The sequence below is a fragment of the Cyanistes caeruleus genome, chromosome 1, assembly GCF_971803275.1.
Source record: "Cyanistes caeruleus chromosome 1, bCyaCae1.hap1.1, whole genome shotgun sequence".
In the NCBI taxonomy this organism is placed as follows: domain Eukaryota; kingdom Metazoa; phylum Chordata; class Aves; order Passeriformes; family Paridae; genus Cyanistes; species Cyanistes caeruleus.
The window spans coordinates 116,822,154-116,835,023 of NC_141701.1; the positions used below are offsets into that span (position 1 = coordinate 116,822,154).

Below are 12,870 nucleotides of genomic sequence, written 5' to 3' on the forward strand. Positions count from 1 at the left end.
AAAGAATTTGCATCTCATGACTCATATATTTCCTGTTGTATCTTTAATACAGCCATTTTTAGTATTTTTCTTGCCTCTTTCCTCTATTGGTATGCTTAGAGAGTCTGTGTGTAGGAGCTTGTTATTTCACCCGTGAGGCAAGGAAGAGTTCAAATCAATAGCAGTGTGTTGTTGACACTAAATGATGTTTCTTCTTGCCACAATAAGACTTGATTTTGTCATCCTAATGACGCTAGCTTGCTTCACAGAATAGGGATCAGCACTCTCTCAAATCAAACTTTACAAGTTTAAAAAAAAAGAAATACTAGAAAAATAATCTGGTACTTGTGACCAAACACACGCGTTGGCTTTGTAAAATGAATATTCAAGTTCTGTTTCATTTTATAGGATAGCTGCTTTGCAAGGCATTTTGGAAGTCTGTATTAAGGGATGTAGAATTGATCAGAACTGACACTGATGAAAGTCTGATATTTTAAAAATATATGTTGCAGACATTATTTAAAATACAAGTTCACATGAAATATGGATCTTAATAACACCTTGGCTGAAAAAACTTAACAAAACAAGAAGCTTCAAGCTAGTAGAAATTCTTTGTGTTTCACAGAAAAATCTTTGCAGGACTGCCTAGAAAGAGAATGTCTGCAAGAGGGAATAGGTGCAACCAGCAAGATATTACCAGGCCTGGTCCACGATTGCACTCTACAGCATGGTCCAAAAGGAATAAACAGTTGTTCCTGACTTGAGCTAAGGATCCCACAGGGAGTCTGCAGCTATAGGGAGAAGTGAATTTAAGAGAAATGGTGTAACTGTAGTAAGCAATACTATGATGGTAGGAATTGCTGGGCTTAATTTTGGTAGCAACTGTGGGTTATTAAGAGCACAGGGTCTTTTGTGTTGGACATCTGAAAGCAATGACAAAGTTGAATTATTCTATTATATTATCGAAATACTTTCCTACTTACAACAATATTTATGCATTTATTTACATACTTTTCACTGTATGAAAGATGCTACCTTTTTATCTGAAAGAACTTTAAAAGGTGTCTGCATGATTAAACATTCACGTTGTAAATTGTGAATTGTTCTGTTTGTACTGTTATCATTGTTTTGTATTTTTATGTGAAACATGGCTTCTCAGATGTTCATAGTGAAACTGCAATCTAATGTTTTTTTGGTTTTACAATATCTCCCCTTCTCACTTCTATAGAATATTCATAAAGTCACCTGATATAAACTGTCCATGTTTTGTGGTGTATTTCCTGGAGAGGAAATACCTCCTGTTTTGCAGGCAGTGAAATAAATTCTCATGAGAAATACACTAACTAGTTATATTTCAGTAATGGTAGTGAATATTATATAAACTTTAAGCAATATTTGGTGGGGTTTTTTTGATTTATGTTAACTATGGGGAATGGGTAGCACCTAAAAGATGATTAGCAACTTGAGAAACATAGCTTGTTGAGTTTATCAGCCTCAAATCCCAAATGTTTTTGCTGATTCTGTTTCTTATTGAAATACATTTTAATGAATTTGGTGATGGCTAGATTAGGAGCACTTTGCAAGTTTGCCTGTAGTGACAAGACACTTTTACCTTGGGTGCAACTTCCTAGCAGTGTGGTGGTAGTCAGAATATTTTACTCTTACTTATTCTGTCTCCATTGCTGAGATAAGATAAAAATCAGTTTTTCTAGTGTAACTTCCCCTTATTTGCATGAAGTTAGCACGCTAGTAGAATACCGCTGGCATACCTTGTCCTGCCATGTGTAGGTGTAATATCTTACCATATGCATTAAGGTGCCTACCAGAAAGAGCCTCTAACATCTTACTGGCAATACAGTGAAGAATCAAGAAGTTCAGTGAAGAACACTATGCCTAGTGTGGTGACTTTACTGAAATAGGTTTCTCCTTTCAGCTGAAATTCTGATCTTGTAAACATTCAAGTGTCACTTCACATTCAAGCTGATAGTAGCACTGAAGATGAGAATATATTCTCTACCGCATTATATATAGTAAACATTAATTTCAGGCTATTTCTTTATCCCAGGTGCTTGTATTTGACATATGGTTTTAACTGGATTTAACATTCCCTATTCTGTTGTGGGGATAAGCAAACATTAAAAACATCCCTTACAGTAGTTACAAAACCACCAAAAATATTAAGTGTGAGGAGCTTTATTATTCTCCCTTTCTTGATTGTTATTTATATTGACTCTCATGTTTCTGTGTGTTAGAGTATGTGTGTAGTTAGTGCCATATTTCAGTTGAACAGAATTTTAAAATGGGACAGTCCCATTTAAACATATTTATCTCACTTCCAACATTTCATACAAAAGGTCTTAGATTATTATTACAAAACTTAATTTTTGTACAGTAAGCTTCAGTGTGAAATTCATATGACTTAAACTTTTCCATTTACTTTCTTATTTTTTTCTGTTTCTATATAGTTCATTTTCTATAAAGTTTCTTTTTGTTTCTCTGCTAGGAAACTCCTTGCTCTGGTGTATCTAAGATACCTTTTTTTAGTTGGTTCAGAAACCCATTTTTTTAACATTTTCTTTCACAATTTCTGAAGAGTTTTGTTTGCCTTCCTATGCCTACTTGTTCTTAATAATACCTGTACTACCTGTGAGTGAATAACTTGGAATTAAGAAGTTTATTTTTGTAACAACCTCAAAGAAAATTGAATTTCTTGTTTCTCTTTAATCACCTAAAAAAAGTTCTATTCTTAACAATCTTTCTTAGAGTGTTTATTGTATGCATGTGCATGCTATACATTCTTGGAACAATTAGTAAAACTACAGGCACATCTGAAGGCATATTCTGCATTTTTAGTGAAACATATTCTGAATAACTAGCTGATCTATTGAATAGAGTTGGCCATTGATTCTAAAGATATTTTTTTCTGTGCTCAGACAAATCAAGATGGTAATCATTTATCATTTCTTGCCTTCATGAAAAGGAGTGATGAATAATATGATTGGAAGGAATGCATGAGTCATGAAATGGGGAGCTGGGCAATCATGGAAAAATTCACTTTAAAAATTCTCTTTTGCTTACCAGTATCTGTAATGTGAGTTCAGTTTTCTGTAACATAATCCAGAAATTACACTAGTAGAGGTTTTAATAAAAGCCTTGGGTGGATGAACAACTCCCCTAAGTTGAACTGAACATTGCTTGGTGGATTGTAAAAAGGAGTTTTTTAACTCTCAGCTAAAAGTGGTTGTGGATACAGTGATCAGAGGACACTCCCTCTTCTGACCCCTGTTTGAATGTGAAAATAAAATGTCTTAAATTATACTACAGTTAATATGGAGTGAATACAGATGGTCTTGAAAGTATCTGCACTATTATGAAACAGCTTTTAAGAGAGGTGTTAAAATATTGATAACTTGGTGGAGCACTTCAAAAACTCTTACTTATATTTCAGAGGAAGATCTGTGTAGCCAGTCCACATTTAAACTCTTTTGTTGGATGTACACAGAAGAGAAGTATTGTTACTATGCTAAATAAATGGCTCAATTTGTTATAGCTCTACTCCCCAAAAAAACCTATCTTGTTTTCAATTTTTCTCTTATACTAAAATCATCAAGGAAGTATGGAATAATTGCACAGCAGAATCAAGCACCTACTCTTGAGTCCCGGGCAAGACTTGCATAACCAGCTGTTGTTCTCCCTGCAGTGACCTGGGCTAGGCAGCCTAGCATCTGCCTCTGTTTTCTTTTCAGTGACCCAAGCCAGATTTCTTCAAAGTCTATTGCTGATATTTTCCCTACAGTCATTCATGCTAATTTCTTTTACATGCTACAGCTGTTTTTGAAAGATCTTTTCCCTTTTCTTTTCTAACTTTTTTGTAAATTTAAAGCAGTGATTTTTTTAAAAATTAATGGATAATCTTGACCGTAGGACTGTTCTGGTTATCTTGCTTTAAGGTTTATGTCAGCACTGTAGAAGAAAGGTAAATTAGATTTACTTTCCAGAGGAAAGCTCAGTCTGACCAGTGGTCCTTATGGACAAAGAATCCTGATTTTGAACTGAGTCTCATTTAACTTGAGACAGTCAAAGTGAATGTGTTGGTGGTGGCTTGGGACACAGTAGAGCTCAGAAAAATTCAGAAGCAAAAAGGTAGATATTTTGCTCTGTGAACAAACAGTATGAAGAGATTGTGTGGCAAAATGTTCTAAATAAGAAGAAAGGGCTATTAATGATATAAAACTGTTAATTATGGGATTAAGCTGACCTCAGGAAGGTAATATTGTAAATAGCTAAATGCAAACCAATAAAGTTTAAGTTTGCAATTTTGGAGATGTGGCTCAGCTTTTGCAGTTGTTCCTAGTGGAAATTATGGAAAACCTTTTAGAAAAACTAATTTTTTTTAAAGTAGAAGAATGCAAATGATTAGTGGTTTTCTTGTTTCTATTTTTTTTCCCTGTAAAACACTTGAATCTTAAAGTAAGCCAGTGATTCTTGGTTCTTTGCACATTTATGTTTTATGAGAGATTGTGCACCTTGCTTTCAGTTTGCAATATTAAAATTCCCTCAACAACTTCAGTTTATGTGGGCAAGTGAATTAAAAAAAATACTCTGGCTACTACTGACTGACTAAATTTTGCTTTAGCTGAAAATGCAAATGATATGGATAACATCAGCATTTTGTCCTTTCTAGATCAATATTGCTTTTTGAGCTACCTTGTTCTGGGACAGCTAGGTTAGTTATTGTTTGAATAAATACTACTCTGCAGTCTAAACTGAAACATAATAATGATAACTCTTTGGGAGAAGCACTTCAGATACTGAAGAAGGTAGTCTCACTAAGCCCCTTTCCCTAGCCATGTGTTTTCACCACTTTTATGCAGTCTATATAATATAGTCTATATAATGCTTGTATATCCAAGCATTCTTTTGCTATGTTAGTTTTAATCTTTATTAATTTTCTGATCTTACTACATTAGTGCCAATTCAAGGAAGGAGTGAAAAAAAGACAGTCGAAGGAGGCAGTCACAAAGCAATGCTGAGACCCAGTGCTTAGGAATGGTGAGAACAATACTGCTGCCAGTTACATGAAAAGCAATGGTATTAACCACTTACTGTCTCTCAAGTTTCTCTCGGTATTTTACAGCCACAGGAGTGCAAATTATAATGTGTTTGGCTACTTTGAACTCTTAATTTACTCATTTCTACTGTTGTTGATCTTCAGAAAGTACAACAACGTTTTGAAAACTCTTAGACACCAGAAGAACTAATGTAGAAAAAAAGCCTGTATTGTTGGAAAAAAAATTAGTTGTTTGGCTCAATATGATAGGGCTTTTCTTAAGTAAGTTCCCTGTGATGCATTGTTTTTTCAGTGTTCCAAAGCTGTCTCAAGGTAAAAATGTGTGCACAATTTATAAGGCTTAGTTGACATCCTGTGTACAGGAATTCAAATTTTATCTTGCAGTTTTTCTTATATACACCCCTATTAGTTCTTCCATCTTGTAAGTCCTTGGTTTTCAACATTTACCTAATTTTTTTCCCTACAAAAGATTTCTATCCAGTTCTTCTGCTGTTCTGGTACAAACATGAATGAATGTGCCAACCCTCTGTATTCAAAATTCATACTCTGGTTAGATTCAAGATATGTGTCAATGTATATGAATATATATATTGATGTCAAAGAAATATTTTTATGCAATTATTTCATTAAGATTATGGTATCAAGTACAGTGTTTTGTTCACATGATGCTTTCAGAGCCTTAAAAAGCAACAGAAAAATAATGTGCATGACAATATTTGAAAATGTGTTTATGTATTTTTAACTAGTTGTTGTATGCAAATAACTTGAGCAAAACTATTTATGCTTTTCCATAAATCAAATTACAGATTCACATAATATATAAGGTCAGAAGGCTCCATTAGATATCATCTAAGGCAACCTCTCATCTCACCGTAGGGTCAGCTAGAGCAGGTTCTAGAGGAGATTGTCTGGTTGGATTTTGAATATCTGCAAAGGTGGAGCCTTCATAGCTGTTCTGGACAACCTGTTCCAGTCTTTGATTATTGTATAAGTAAAATAAATTCTTCATATTTTTTAGTTAGTTTTCTTGTATTTGCATGCATTAATTTTTGTCTGTTGACTGGTTGCCACTTATATGAATTAGGCTCAATTTTCTGCACTCCTTCCCATTAAAAATGTCTAGAAATAGATAAAGGCCCCTGAGCATTCTCCTCTTAGGGCTGAACTGTCCCAGCTCTTTCAATATCTGCTGATATTTCATACACTTCAGACCCTCTGCTGGGTGCACTGCAGTAAGTCTGTGTCTTTCTTATACTGGGGAGCCCAAAACTGTATTGAGTACTCCAGAAGGATATCACCAGTGCTGTCTAAAGAGGAAGCATCACCTCCCTTGACTTTCTAGTAAAACGTTTCTGATTGACCTTGGCCTCTTGTGCTGTAAGTACTCATTGCTGGCCCATGTTCAACATGGTGTCCACTAGAATGCTTGGGTTCTCTTCTGCAAAGTTCTGCAGATCCTTGGCCCTCAGCCTGTAGTGTGGCACATGGTGTAATTATTTTTGCTGATTGATGTGAGGCTGACCACAGCTTGTAATTCCATGGATCCTCCTTTGTGCTATTCTTCAGTAGAAGAATAGAGTGGTAGCGTTTGATTTGTTGAGGTCCTGGGGACCCTGTTGTGATCTCTACATCGCCTCACATACTACTTCAGCCCAGTTTGTGTGTCCCTGCTTCCAATCTCCTGTATGCTCTATTTTTGTGTTTGAGTTCTGCCAAGTCACTGCTTGTTTATTTAGGTCTTCTACTACATTTGCTCATTTTTCATGGTGTTAGGCATGTACTGTTGTTAAGGTTGAAGGAAGACATACCTGACAATTTAGTTTTCCTGGACCATTCTCTCTGTAACCATCTGCCATGTGATTCTTCCAAGCAGATCCCTGAACAGGTCAGATTCCCCTCTGCTTAAGTCTAGGCTTATGATCCCACTTTTTTCTTTTTTACCTCCTCTCAGGATGCAAATTTCACCATCTTATCGTAACTGCAGCTAAGGTGGTCTCCAGCTTTTATATCTCTGACTTGTAATTCCTTGTATGTATGAGATCCAACAGAAAGTGTTCCCCTCAACAGCTCCTTAATAAACTTTTGGTCTAGACACTTCAGAAAACCTCTGGATTGCTTGATCCTTGTGTTGTTCCTTTAAAAGATACTGGCAAGGTTAAACTGCACAAGGAGGATCAGGTCCTGCAAATGTGCTGGGAGTCGTAGGGAGTGTTTCCCAAGGGACTGTTCTACTCAGAGATATGATTGGTAAAAGTAAGAAAAAATAGTGCCTTTTCAAAAGGGAGAATATATGGATTAAGTTAAAAGAATAATTACTTGCTTAATTCATATTAGGAATTTCTCTGATTAGGTAGAAAGGATTTGGGGTAGAGATTTATTTTTTACCCAAATACTTTATATGAAGCAAAAGATTAGTGAATATTTTGCTAAATAGCTCAGAAAATTGCAACTAAATATTTTGCATTTCCTCATGCATTATTAACATTGCTTCTGTGAAAACATGATCATCCTCACTATTTCTTTTTGACAGCAAATTCCACAAAAATTTCTGCTAACAGATGATTAAATACATTGAAGGAAGACTGGAGGAGGAAGGGGTAGCATAGTAGAATTGTCAGAATCCCTGTGATGCAAGGTTTCATTTTCTGATATTCAGTCTTTTTCAGTCTTTTACCTTCAGTTCTGTTTTAAAAATATATTGTTGTTAGAACTACCACTGAATTTTAATGTTTTATCTTTTTTCTTTGGGAAGTTTTTTGAATCGGACAGTTAAAGCATGTTAGAGACGTTGTGTTTGAATGTATTTGAGCTTTGGAAGTTGCAATCTTCTAGTTTTCTTACATTGTTCTCAAGTAGATAGTGCACCCATAATCTTAATAATTTAAGAATAGCAAACACACAGCTGAAGTGCATTCCATTCATTCAGATAAGAGGCGTTACTTATTCCATATGGTTGTGTCTACCAACCTGTTAGCTAAAACGTGATTAGAAGTTGAGTTGCTTTCTCTCCTGCTGCCTTTGTTATGCTGATTATGAGAGTATGTTGCTCCCTACGTCTGGGCATTTCTTTACATGGAGAGTGATTTTTCACTGCAAAATTACTGTGCCTCTTATTTGTTGTATGAAGTAGTAAAATGAAGTGGTTTGCATGATGCTTGCTTGAGCAGAATGCTGAAAAGATCATAGCATATGCTGGTTTTGGTATATACTTATGGCTGTCTTATTTCATGGATGGGCTGGATATCCGCAAATATGTGGACGGCATGAACAAGGCCTGCTTCTACTACTAAATAATAAACCTCCTTTACTCAAATCACAGAATGAGCCAGGCTGGAAGGGACCACAGCAGATCATCTGGTCCAATCTTCCTGCTCAGGATAAGTCATCCTAGTCATCATATGGCACGGGATTGTGTCCAGATGAATCTTGAATATTTCCAGTGAGGGAGACTATAACCTCTGTGTTCCAGTACCTGGTCACTTGCACAATAAAGTTCTTCCTCATGTTTAAGTGGAACTTCCTGGGCATCAGTTTCTGTCCATTGCCTCTTGTCTTATTGCTCAGCACCACTGAGAAGAGCCTACCTTTATCCTTTTGACACCCTCTCTTCAGATACTTATGTATATTAATGAGGTCTGCTCTCAGTTATCTCTTCTTGAGGTTAACAGTCCAAATTCTCTCATCTTTTCTTTATTAGAGAAATGTTCCAGTCCCGTAATCATCTTTGCCACCTTCTGCTGGATCCACCTGAGTAGCTCCATGATTTTTTGTTTACTGAGAGGAGCCCAGAACTGGGTACAGCCTTCCAGGTGTGTTCTTGCCAGGGCTGAGTAGAGGGGCAGGATCACCTCTCTTGCTATACTGGCAGTTCTTTTTCTAATGCACATCGCTATTCCCTTGGCCTTCTTGGGCAGACTGCTGATTCATGGACAGCTTGCTGTCCACCAGGACCCCCAGGTCCTCCTGTGCAGAGCTACTTTCTAGCAGGTTGGCCCACAGCCTGTGCTGTTGCATGGTTATTCCTCCCCAGGTGCAGGAACCTGCATTGCCTTTATTGACTTTTAGAAAGTTCTCTTCCCATCTTTCCAGCCATTTGAAGTCCTTCTAAAGGCTTGCACAGCCCTCTGTGGTATTGGCCACTTCTCCCACCTTTGTGTCATCAGTCATCTTGCTGGGGATGCATCTGCCCCTTCATGCAAGTCATTGATGAACAACATCAATGTTAAACAACACTGGGCCCAGTATTGAACCTTGGGAACACCAGTAGTGTCAGGCCTCCAACTGATCTCTGTCCCACTGATTATGACCCTCTGGTTCAGCCAGTTCTCAATTGCCATCACTGTTGACTTGTCCAGTCCACACTTCCTGAGTTTGCCTATGAGGATATTGTGAGAAACAGTGTCAAAAGCCTTGCTGAAGTCAAGGTAGACAACACCCACTGCTCTCCCCTCATCCACCCAGGTGGTTGTTTCTCTGTAGAAGACAGTCAGGTTGGTCAAGCATGATTTACCTTCAGTGAATCCATACTGACTATTCCTGATCAGCTTCTTGTCATCCATGTGGATAGAGATGGCCTCCAAAATGAGGCTCCATCACTTCCCCAGAGACTGAGGTGAAGCTGACTGGCCAGTAGTTCCCTGGGTCCTCCCTCTTGCCATTGTTGAAGATCTAGGTGACATTTGCTTTCTTCTGGCCTTCAGCCATCTCTCCTGATGGTCATGACCTTTCAGAGATGACCATGAGCAGCCTAGTTGTGGTGTTCTCTAGGTCTCTCAGGACTCATGAATGCATCCTGCCAGGGCCCATGGGCTTGCTGATGGCAAGTTTAGCTAGTTGTTCTTGAACTCAGTCCTTGTTGATCAATGGAAAGCCTTCCTTCCAACAGTCCTTTACTCTGGGTCAGAGATTCCTGAGGTCTGCTCTTGACAGTGAAACCAAGGCTGCTTCCAACCTTCCCATCACCAATAAGGCATTCCCTGTTTGTTAGTATAAGGCCGAGTAGCCAGCACACCATTCTTTGTGGCATCCTCCACTACCTGTCTCAGAGTTGTCATCAGTGCTTTTCCAGGAACCTGCCAGACTGTTAATGCTTTCTTGCATTGCTTCTTCAGTGCATTTCAGGGTAATTTTATAACTCCCACAAGAACCAGGGCCTGTACCTTTGAGGCTGCCTCTAGAAGGCTTTGTCCAATTCCTTTGTCCTGATCAGGTGTCCTGCAGCAAATATCCACAACAGTGTCACCTGTGCCACTCTGCCCTTTTATCTTAACCCATAAGCTCTCAACTCATTCATCATCCATCCCAAGACAGAGCTGAATGCATTCCAGGTGTTGTCTCACACACAGGGCAACTTCACCACAGCACCTTTGTGGTCTGCATCTCCTAAACAGTGTGCAACATCACGACAACATTCCAGTCAGGAGCTCTCCTACCATGTCACTGTAACCCCATTGAGATCATTGACTGCACACAAGTCTCTAATTCTTCCACTTCGTTCCCCATACTGCTTGCATTGCTTTACAGCATTTTATAGAAAGTATTTGATTATGTCAATATCGTAATATTAATATAATAATACCATAATATTAATCTGATAGTGGTAGTGAAAATGGGCACCCCCTAGTGGTGTGTTGTGGATTTGGCTTTGGGTTCTTGTGCTTGCTGACGGTATCCTCTCTTAAGCCTCCTTTTGCTACTAAGGTGGTTGCTATAGGTTTCCCTTCTCAAACCTTATGTCTGTCAAGCCTAGCTATGTCCCTCTTCCAATCTAGTTTAAAGCTTTTTCAGTGAACCCTGCTGACTCCTGAGCTAAAGTCTGAGCTAATGTCATACTCCCCTATGTAATGTCACTTCCTATCTTCTCTCAATTTCTTCCTTCTGTTTCAGTTGTTGAGGATGATCACTATGTGTGGAAAGAAAAACAGACTTTACAAGAGAATAGACCTGAATGTCTGAGATGTGATAATGAATTTTCTGGCTTGAAAATTAGACTTTTACACATTGCTGGTTTAACTGGGCTGACCAGCTGAGTAATTTAAATATTAAAACTAAAAATAAAACAAAAGTAGCCTCCTTCAAAATAAGGGAGGAAAGGGGCCATTTTTGCAATTTTTTTTGTCAGATATTTCTAAGTTGATGTAGTTGACTTCCTTTGATGTGGCACCTGGGAGTGAAACTTTTGGGTTTGTTTTGTGTGTTTGTTTTCTTTTCCCCAGAATCTTCTGCAGGTTTGGAACCTTTCTGGCAATTACTAGATGTCTCAGAGGTCAGTTCAACATCTAGGGATAGTCCAGACACTGGATTTTTACCTTGACTTAGGTCAAAAAGTTAGCAGGCACTTAATAGCTTACATGGGTTTTTACAGATATTGTAGAGCTCTCATTAGCTTTTTCCTAAGTAAAATTCTCTCATGTGATTCAGTCTTGGAAATGTGTTGTTTAAGATTCCTATTCAGAAATGTACTCAACAGGATTCATAACTTTAGCTTGCCTTTCATACCTTGTAGGTTGCTGGGTGTTATGTGGTAGTGGACAAAAAAAGGTAGCTCAGATTAAAATGCAGCTCCAGAGAATCTTGGAGGTTGAACCTATGCTTTCTGCCAAAATGGTAATGATGGATGCACTGTTGATTTGTATACCTCAGAAAGTGTTGCTGTGGGAATTGGGAGATGACAAGTTCAATCCTTAACTCACCACCACATACGCGCTGTGGCCCTTCTCTGCCTCACTTCCTTTTGATAAAGTGGAAATGACAGATTTACTGAATGGTAAATACAGATAAAACTGAGTGTTTCTTTCTTCTTCCTCAAGGTTTTGTCAGAATGTACAAATAGCTGTGATGAAAAAAGTGAGGAAACTAGATTGATGGAGGTGAAAAATCACACCAAGAGTGACTGAGGAAATCTGTGAACCTATGCCTTAGGTGAGGATGTTTTGTCAAAACTGACATTTGCCAACATGATACATCTTTTGGGATAAATACCAATATGAATTTACCCAGTACTCGCTTAGGAACATTTCTTTAAAGCAGGCGTTATTGACTGTAGGAGCAGTTAGTTGTTTCTTCTTAACTGCAGAAATGCAGGCAGTTTTTTATATGCTGAGAGCCATGTATGAGAACTTCTTGTACACATTGTATTCTTCTAGAGGCAGAAAAAAATTCAGTGAAACTTTTAAATTGCATATATTAAGGCTGATTTATTCTCCTCCTTGAGCTTGATCCTTCTCACCCTCATTTTTTAATCTCAGACAATTTTTTATTTAACCTTTGAAGGAAGTCTACTTAAAACAATACTAAATCATTTTTGTGTGAGAGAGGTCATTTTGAGAGTCTACGATCATATCAATAGCTATAATTGCACTTTAATCAGAAAAAGATCAAATATTGAATCCTGTTGCCAGAATTACTTCAGCCTCTGATTAGCCTATTATTTTCTGTGACCAGCTGTCACTTCCAAACACTTTTGCCTAAGAGTATGAACAGACTCCACAGAGTTTTATGGTAGGGCTTTTTTGGTTTGCATTTGTCTGGTTTTTTTATGAATATGTAAAGAGACCTGTAGAGAAATAAAACTTCATTGTGAACTTGCATTCAGGACTCTTTATTAAGGGAATTGATGTCCAAATCCATTTTTCTCCAAGTCAAAAAGTCCTTGAACTTGTTCAGAAAGATGCCATAACTAGTTGGCATCAAAAGTTAGATGACAAAACAGCTTCCTGGATCTGTCCCATTTATAGGGCCCAGGTCTGTACTCTATAAGGAATAGACAGCTTACTTTGTAATTTCTTTATTTGTTTGTTTGTTTTTAAGTTTGACAACAA

At 37.7% G+C, this 12,870-nt stretch overlaps 1 protein-coding gene across 27 annotated transcripts in view; it reads left to right on the forward strand.

The window, feature by feature from the left end:
- The window catches only part of TBC1D5 (TBC1 domain family member 5), a 316,569-nt gene that overhangs the window by 32,844 nt on the left and 270,855 nt on the right, over window positions 1–12,870 (forward strand). For 7 of the 27 annotated variants that reach the window (XM_086852099.1, XM_086852129.1, XM_086852142.1 and 4 more), the window contains 2 exons: window positions 4,950–5,031; window positions 11,860–11,971. The exons of 15 other annotated variants lie outside the window; for them this stretch is intronic. The gene's annotated coding sequence lies outside the window, so the exon portion shown is untranslated. The remainder of the gene's footprint in view (window positions 1–4,949; window positions 5,032–11,859; window positions 11,972–12,870) is intronic. 5 more of the 27 variants (XM_086852156.1, XM_086852146.1, XM_086852243.1 and 2 more) reach the window with 2 other exon arrangements.